Genomic DNA, 9,588 nt, shown 5'->3' with positions numbered 1-9,588 from the left:
TGGGCCCACAAGATAGTGCCACGTAGGCCGAAAAGGGGTAGAAAATTATATATAAAATAAGTTCAGGGGGGGAGGGTAATAGGACCTTAGTAAATGTTAGGTGTGTCTCAGGGATTTTGGACATATGCTGGGGGGTACTTATGCATTTTCCCTAACTTTAATAATAGACTATGTAAGAATTTAGTTGAATCATTTTAAAGATCATAACTTGAACAAATTTAGTCAATGAAGGAAAGAAACTATCTTGAATTAATTGAAGACAAGTGAAAGTTTCAATTGTAATATTTGATTAAGTAAGTAAAGAATAAATAGTTAATAAAATAAAATTTATTGAAGTAAACCAACACAAAGAAAATAGTTCATCTTTTGGGGAATTTAATTAAGTTAATTAACAATTCTATGGTTAGAGTTAAATAAAAACAAACAATAAATAATCACAATTAAATAATTTAAGATTAAAGGAGATATTGAATTGGGCCCTGCTGCTGCTTAGGCCAAATTCGCTGCGGCTTTAGGGATTTAACCCAATTCCCGTTTTGTATACACTAGTTGTATATCAGTGTATATCAGCGTGTGTATCAACTTTTTCCATGTATTTCTTGCTTCGGAACACCTATAATTTAGCTTCTCTTTCATTCGAACAGGATGAGGCCGACTCGATAAGAAGGATTTGTTGGATTTGGAACCAACTCAAAATGCAAGAGGAAAGAGAGTCTGAATTGAACTCCACCAACATCACATAAATCAAACAAAAGTAAAAGAAGAGGAATTAGAGTTGGACAAAATCCAAAATCTTAGCATAATATTAAGTCACAAGTTAAGAAAGTAAGTGGTAATTCACGTAGTTAATATTAAATAGAACACCAATTTTATTTTATTAATAAAAAAAAGATCACTTCAACAAAAATAAAAAGGAAAATAAACATGGGCCACTAAAGTAAGTGCTACTGTATGAAATTAACAAATAAGATACAACTTTATGCACATGGCAATCATTTAACAAGTAAAGGATACACATTGGCAAATATTATTAGTTAGTAATAAGAATGGATAAATTATAAGTCATAATAGTGCTTCTGATTATAGTAGCTACAAAATGAAGTAATAGTAGCAAACTTTTGTAGCCAATTAACCAAAGTTAAATATGATCAACTCAACTACGAAATCATCTCATGGAAAACAAATCATATGATATTAATAACCGTTTAAAGGCTCTAATAAGTTGAATTAAATGAAGAGGACATTACTTCACACTATCAAAATGAGGGCAGATTCTAAACAATATTACGACTATTGAAACGATTACCATATCTAAATATAGCATCTTTGATGATCTTATTATACCCCGCATCCACAAAAAAATGTTAGTTTTGGAACACTAATCTGCGTTGATTTCTTCAAGTCGCATTGTCTCGTTATCTTTAAAAGTTTGGTTGATCTTATGAATCGCAGTAGACAAAAGAAAATATTATATTTAAATTAAAACACTTGCTAGGTATGAGGTTTTTGAAAAATAGTTTTAAAAAAAGTCCTCTGCCAATTAATTGTCATGACATGTACGACACGAACAAAACATCCTTTGTCTTAGATTTTGACATGAGAGGTAGCTTGCTGGCAACTTTAGAACTCCTTAAGAATATGTCACGTTGAGGCATTTGAAGTTGACTTTGAAGTTCTGAGTACCCTTGATGGAATTTTTGAGGTCTTCCTAAAAATTTATGTCCCAGTTAGATGTTTCAAAACAAATCTGATGGTGATTATTGGAAGTCATTACATCTTGCAAAAATTTGAGATTTTCTCAAAATTTTACCCCAATTGCATATTTCGATATCATCTTTGATCTTTATTTGTAGGAAAAGAACTCTTCTTGTAGAATTTTTGAGATTCAGTTTCCATTATGAAGGAAAATGAAAATCTTATGGGGAATATGACCAAACCGTTGTGGCGCCTACGTATCCCGTTGAGGCAGGAATCATGTCAAACGTAGTTCCCCTCTCGAGGGTTGACAGAAATAGAAAAATTTGATAAGGAAACGACCGAGGGCGTCATAGGCCGCCTAGACATTTCATTCTTGAGAATTCAGGTCGAACATAGTTCAAGTACAAGGAAATGTTTCAAAACATAATGCAATAATGATTACAAACAAACTTCAATTACAAGTAAATGAAGGAAATAAGTAGAGCTGTCAAAAAGGGCCGGCCCAAGCCTCGCGGGTCAAGGAATTTGAAGGGCTAGGGCAGGCTGGCCCTTCATTCGGAAGGGCCTGCAAATGCTCAACCTAACCCAACCCTAGAAGGGTCGAGGGCTGGGGCGGGCTAGCCCTTTTTTCCTTTTCACACTTATAATTCTATAACATCAAGAAAATGAGAAGATTTTCAAATCAAATATGGCAAATAATGGTGTTTTTCTAATAACACCAACAAAAAGTCTAGTGTAATTAGCATGTATCTCGCATACCAGATACGCGAGAGAGATAAGAGAGTGACAAGCAAGATTGGGAGGAGGCGAGGACATGATATTTGTCTATGCATCCTAGATACATGTGAATCTACTTGGATAGAGTCTATCTAGAACAAATTAACCTAATTTTGAGTCCATATATTCCGAGATACATGTATCTGGACGTACCAAAATTTAGTAAGATTCATAATATTACAACATATTGTGTATTTAAATAATCGAATTATATACTAGTGAGATTATTGTAAGTTACCCTTAAATAAAAAGTTTTGGCCCATGGGCCGACCCCGGCCCTGCCCCGATCAAGCCTCAAGGGCTAAGGGCTTATATGGGTCGGGCTTATAAGCCCTTGTGTTAAAGGGGCTTGAAAAATCCTATCTCAACCCTACTCCAATAACAAATTAGGTTGGGCCGGCCCCATGGGCTAAGCTTGTTTTGACGGCGCCTTCAAATGTAGTATCTCTTGACGACGTTTGAATTGATAGCTTTTCGCCACACCTGACCGTCCATCTCTGCTAGAACCAAAGCTCATCTTGATAATACTTTGTGGACAATGTACGGTCCTTGCCAGTTAGGTGCAAATTTCCCTTTGTACTCGTCTTGATGATGGAAAATGTGTTTCAACACCAATTGGTCTACCTCAAATGTTCAAACTCTTACCTTCTTGTTGAAAGTGCGAGTCATTCTCTGTTGATACAACTGGCCATGACAAACAACGCTAATTCTTTTCTCATAAATTATTGTTAACTGCTCATATCGATCACGAACCCATTCGGCATCGCTCAATCTAGCTTCCTGAATAATCCTTAAATATGGTATCTCAACTTCATTTGGTATCACTTCTTATGTTCCGTATACCAATAGATAAGGAGTTGCTCTTGTTGAGGTTCAGATTGTGGTGCGATAACCTAGCAAAGCATAAGGCAACTTTTCATGCCATGCATCTGTAGTTGTCAATCATCTTTCTTAGTATCCTCTTGATGTTCTTATTAGCAGCTTCCACAACTCCATTCATTTGAGGATGATATGCAGTTGAATTACGGTGGATAATTTTGAATTGTTCACATATCTCTTCCATCAACTGACTATTCAGATTTGGTCCATTTTCTGTGATGATAGACTCTGGAACTCTAAAACGACATATCAAATTGTTGTGAACAAAATCAGCCATAACTTTCTTCGCCACAACTTTGTAGGAAGCAACTTCCACCCACTTTGTGAAATAATCAATGGCGACCAAAATGAACCTATGCCCATTTGAGGCAGCAGGCTCAATAATCCATGCACCAGGCTACAAGTGGCCAAGGGAAACTCATTGCATTGAGCTCATTGTGAGGTACTTTGATAAGATCTCCATGTATCTACATTTATGACATTTTTGGACAAATCGACCACAGTCACTTTCCATATTCATCCAAAAGTATCTTGGCCTTAAGATTTTCTTTGCTAATGTAAACCCATTCATATGCATTCCACACACTCCAACATGCACTTCTTCAAGCAATCTCGTGGCTTCTGCAACATCCACACATCTTAGTAATCCTAGATTGGGAGTCCTCCTGTAAAGGACCTCTCCATTCAAGAAGAAGTTGTTTGTCATTCTTTGGATTGTTTTCTTTTGACTGCCTGTTTCTTTTTCTGGATATTCGCCAGCTTCTAAGTACCTTTTCACATCGATATACCACGGATTTCTCTCTAGTTCCGCTTCCACGTGTGAACAATGTGCCAGTTGTTCTTTTAAACCTATCTCGAGTGGATCGATATAACTCTTTTCTAGGTGTTGTATCATGGATGATATGGTTGCGAGGGCATCGACAAACTCGTTCTGTATTCTTGGTGTGTGTCTAGACTCGGTCATCCTAATTATTTTGCATAACCTTTGTATTAGTTGTATGTAAGGTAAGATTATAGGATTTTTCACGGCCCATACTCCTTGAACTTGATAAATCAACAAGTCTGAATCACCAATTATCAGTAATTCTTGAACATTCATGTCAAGAGCCATTTTAATACCAAGAATACATGCTTCATACTCAACCATGTTATTGGTGCATCGGAATCTATGTTTTGTTGTTGCTTAAAAATGTTGCCCCGATTCAGATACCAACGCCACTCAAATTCCTGATCCTCTAGAGTTCACTGCTCCATCAAAGAACATTCTTCACCCAGGATATGATTCTTATATATCTTCCCCTACAAACAATACTTCTTCATCAGGGAAATATGTTCTAAGCGGTTCATATCCTTCATCTACTGGTTTTCAGCAAGATGATCGACCAAGGCTTGCCCCTTGATTGCTTTTTGAGTCATGTAAACAATGTCGAACTCACTGAACAACATTTTCCACTTTGGTAACTTTCCTGTGGGCATTGCTTTCTGAAATATGTACTTGAGTGGGTCCATCCTCGAAATGAGATATGTTGTATAAGCCGACGGATAATGTCTTAATTTCTGAGCAACCCAAGTCAAAGTACAACAAATTCTCTCTAAAAAGGGTGTAACGGGCCTCATAGGATATGAACTTCTCGCTCAAATAATATATAGCTCTCTCCTTTCTTCCGGTCTCATCATGATGTCCCAACACACACCCGAATGCTTTGTCAGAGACAGATAAATACAATAACAAAGGAATGTCTGAACCTGGTGGCACTAATACTGGTGGATTCGAAAGGTAACTCTTGATGGTGTCAAAAGCATTCTGACATTCTTTGGTCCATTCAGTTGGTGTATCTTTCCGTGATAACTTCAATATAGGCTCACATATCACCGTTGATTGAGCTATAAATCGACTGATGTAATTCAGTATCCCCAAGAAACTCGTTACTTCCTACTTAGTCTTTGGAGAAGGTAAGTCTTGAAATGCCTTGATCTTGGAAGGGTCAAGCTCAATACCTCTTTTCCTAACTATGAGTCCTAGTAACTTCCCTGCATGTATTCCAAATGCACATTTGGCTGGGTTCAACTTCAAATCATACCTTCGTAACCTGCCAAAGAACCTTTCCAAGTGTGTTAGGTGATCCGAACTCTCTCGGGATTTTATGATGACATCGTCCACATACACCTCAATTTCTTTGTGGATCATATCATGGAATATGGTGGTCATAGCTCTCATGTAAGTGGCACCAGCATTCTTGAGATCGAATGACATCACTCGATAATGGTAGACTCCCCAAGGTGTGATGAACGCCATTTTTTCTAGAGTCCGGAGCCAAAAGGGCAACAAAAATTTTCAAAAATTTCAAAAGGGCAACAAATTTTTTTATCAAACCAAAAGGGCAAAAAATTTAGACACCGTCTAAATTAGGTTTCCCGTCGCAAGATGCGGAAACTAATGCGCCTTGTAAGGTGCAACAACCTTGAGCCTTGTAAGGCTCGGCTGACATGCGCCTTACAAGGCGCATAGGTTTCCGCATTTTGCAGCCTTTTTAAAAAAATAAAAATTAGTTAATGCTTTTTAAAAAATTAAAATAAATTGTTCAATACCTTAAAGCTACTGTGACAATTCAGTTGTTTAAGTTATCCTACTAATTAATTATATATATTTTTTGTCTCTCATAGGCCCCTAATATTATGTTTGCTATATATTTTGTTACAATTTCTTAATAAAAAAACAACAAAATTATCTAAAGGTGGCCCCAAATTGAATTTCTAGGATTGAAGGTTTTGGAAGGAGGAACATTGGCTAATGTTGCTATGAATAAGGAACAAAGTATTATTACAAGCAAAGAATAATAGGAAGACATTTTTTTTGGTTTTGTGAATTGAGTTGTTAGGTATGTTGATGACTTACTATATTTATAACGACTAGTAAGAATCAATATAATGTCTATTTTTAATATTGTTTTGTGCGATCTCTTATCTAGTGGATCAATATATTATATATAAACCCTGAATTTGACAAAGCAATTGTTGACTTTGACAAATTCTTCATTGATCAAACTTAAACAGCACACTTTTGAATCCACTAATTAATTAATTTCTTTTCACAAATTAATGGTTTTAGACCTTTTGGTTCTGGTCAATGAAACCATGAACCATTTTTATATAACTTTTTTATTTTTTTAAAAAATTGTTAACTAGGGTTCCAAATGATATTATTTAACGTAATTAAGAAATTTGAAATAAGGCTTTTAGTTGCATGGTCTCTTTTCATTTTCCATTATAATCTTCCTCTCTAGTACATTGTTTAGTTAACTATAAAAATCTTATCATTATTTTTATGGAAAAAAATATAGTAGTATATTTGTAGAAGATAAGCTTCATACATTTGTGGTAGTATATTTCTAGAAAATTGTAGAGTTGAGTAAACCACATTAAGAAAAGAGTAAACTTAAAGCAAAAAATTCTCACAACAATTTTTTTTTATATATAATTTGATATATTGAGCACAACATATAAGGGACATGATAGAAAATATAAAAGACAATACTTCTAGAGATTATCGTCTGCCTTGATGCGGTTGTTGTTGTTGTTTATGTGTACCGGTTCCACATGTGGAGGGTACGTGTGACCTTGTTGTTCTTCGAGGGTTGCTGATGTCTTAATAGAGAGCATTTTCTTTCAAGTAGAACCTTATGTAGTGCAAATCTAAATTAGTCGAGCTTCAATTTACTCTATGAATTGCAATAATTAACACTTAGTTCAAAATCCAAATTTATTTTAAATAAACTCAAATTTAAATTATAAATTCCAAATAACATTATGCTTACTAATTTGATAAAGTAACAATACATTTGACAAACTCATTCCAAAATCTTTAAGCCTTTTTGGAAAATCTTTATTGATGTTTTTTTTTTGTAAAAAATAAAATTCTTTCAATGACTAATTCCTTCTTATAATGAACTAAGACACATCACTGCTATTTATTTATTTTTATTTTATAATAAAATCCCTTTTGTAGTGTGTAATAATAATAACTACAATTTTGACTATTAAAGTGTTTCTCCTAAAATACTTGTCATATTATTTTTTTTAGCACCATATTACATAATATTTTAAGATTAATAAAAGAAGAGTTTAATAATCGGAGGACTTCAAAAAAACCCTCTAAACAGTGTAAAACTGTTGATTCTTGCAGTGATCCGTTAATACTGTGAAAGAGTTAGATGATTAGATATTCTAATTGGAGATCTCTCCTTTCCTAAATCAATATGTTTCCCTTCAAAAGCATATTTATTTAATTAAATATTTTTTTTTTAAAAGCTGCAAAATGCGGAAATCTATGCACCTTCTAAGGCGCATGTCAGCCGAGCCTTACAAGGCACATTGGTTTCCACATCGTGCGGTGGGAAACCTAATTTAGACGGTGTCTAAATTTGTTGCCCTTTTGGAATTTTTGAAAATTTTTATTGCCCTTTTGGCACTAGACTCGTTTTTTCTACATCTTCTTCATCAATTATAATCTGGTGGTATCCCGAAAACAATCCACAAAAGATTGCAACTCATGCTTAGCACAATTATCGATGAGTATGTGGATATTTGGCAATGGGAAATTATCTTTTGGACTTGCTTTGTTGATATCCCGATAATCCATGATATCCTGATTTTCCCATCTTTCTTCGCCACTGGAACAATGTTAGCCAGCCATATGGGATACTTGGTCTATTCAATGACGTTTGATTCAATCTGTTTCGTGACTTCTTTTATCCTTAAACTTAGATCTGGCTTGAACTTTCTGGTTTTCTGCTGTACTGGACAATACTCTTGATTAATAGGCAACTTATGGGGAACAATATCGGTGCTCAACCCCGACATATCATCATAGGACCATGCAAACACATCAATGTATTGTCTGAGTAGTTTGATCAATTCTTCTTTTTCTGTTGCTGCCAAATGGACACAGTCTCAGGTTTCTCTGACCGACTCGTCTTCTCCCAAGTTTACTGTCTCTGTCTCATCCAAGTTGGGCTTTTTATCATCTTCAAGTTGCCTCAAGTCCTCGGTGAGGTGTTCAAGCATCATGGTTTCCTCATCATATTCTTCACATTCATCTTCATTGACCTTACTTGGTTCGCCGTGTTCGTGACGTGTCATGACATTGGCAAGTTTAGATTAATTTTTACTAAAAAGAACAATAAATCGACCATGTTAGATAGCAAGAGTTTAAATGTATATATTGGGGAGTAATTCATAAAGATAAGATAATCAATTTAAAATAAATGAGGCTCATTGGCATTTTAAAAAGGCATACAAACTTTGGTTATGACTTATGTCAACGTGAGTCATTTCCATTTTAAACATTACAATGAAAAAATAAAGTGACATAAATGGTGGTTTCGGGCCTCGTCCGAACAACACCGATTTTTAAAAGTAAAACTTCAAATATTATCTTTGTCTACCGAGCCATTCGATGGATAATAAGTGGAGTGGCCATCCAATTTTGTAACATCTCTTCAGGTCTAGCATCTCGGATGGTGATTGTCGTGGTGCACTCCACCGAGATCACATCACAATCTTCTTCATCAAAGAATCTTTCCATCCCCTCCACTAGATCATCAATCTCAAGCTCTAAAGCTTTAGCAAAAAATGACTGGTATAATCCTGAAATAGGCTTCGGCATATTACAGTCATGCTTCTTTCTTGAATTTGCTACCAATAATTCTTCCTTTGTTGGGGTATAACCGACGCCAAAGTGGAAATTTCCAGATGGGATATGAAGAGGTTCGGATATGCCATCCAAGTTCTTACCTAACCCATGCCCAGGTTCAAAACCACTTCTTAGCATAGTGGTGGCAATAATTTTATACACCGACGGCATTGGTACTTGCACTGTGGTATCTTTAAAAGAAGCATTCATTAGCTCCACCATGTGAAAGTCAGTACCTTGAGAGGAGTTTTCAATAACTGGAACAGAGAAACTAAGGTAACTACGGTCACTCCCTTCACCATGGATGACAATATCATGGTCCTCCCAGATGAACTTCAAAAGTTGATGTAGTGTGGATGGAACTGCTCCGATCGCATGGATCTATGGTCTTCCTAGCAACAAGTTGTAGCTTGTGGAAATGCTCATTACCTAGAACTAAGTGACAAATTCTGCAGGCCCTATTTGGATGTACAAGTCTACTTCCCCCCATAGTCTCTCTTTGCGCACTATCGAACGCTCTTACGTTCATGTGACTTTGACAG

The sequence above is a fragment of the Solanum tuberosum genome, unplaced genomic scaffold (assembly GCF_000226075.1).
Source record: "Solanum tuberosum cultivar DM 1-3 516 R44 unplaced genomic scaffold, SolTub_3.0 scf00059, whole genome shotgun sequence".
Taxonomy (NCBI): Eukaryota; Viridiplantae; Streptophyta; class Magnoliopsida; order Solanales; family Solanaceae; genus Solanum; species Solanum tuberosum.
This window is presented reverse-complemented; position numbering follows the sequence as displayed.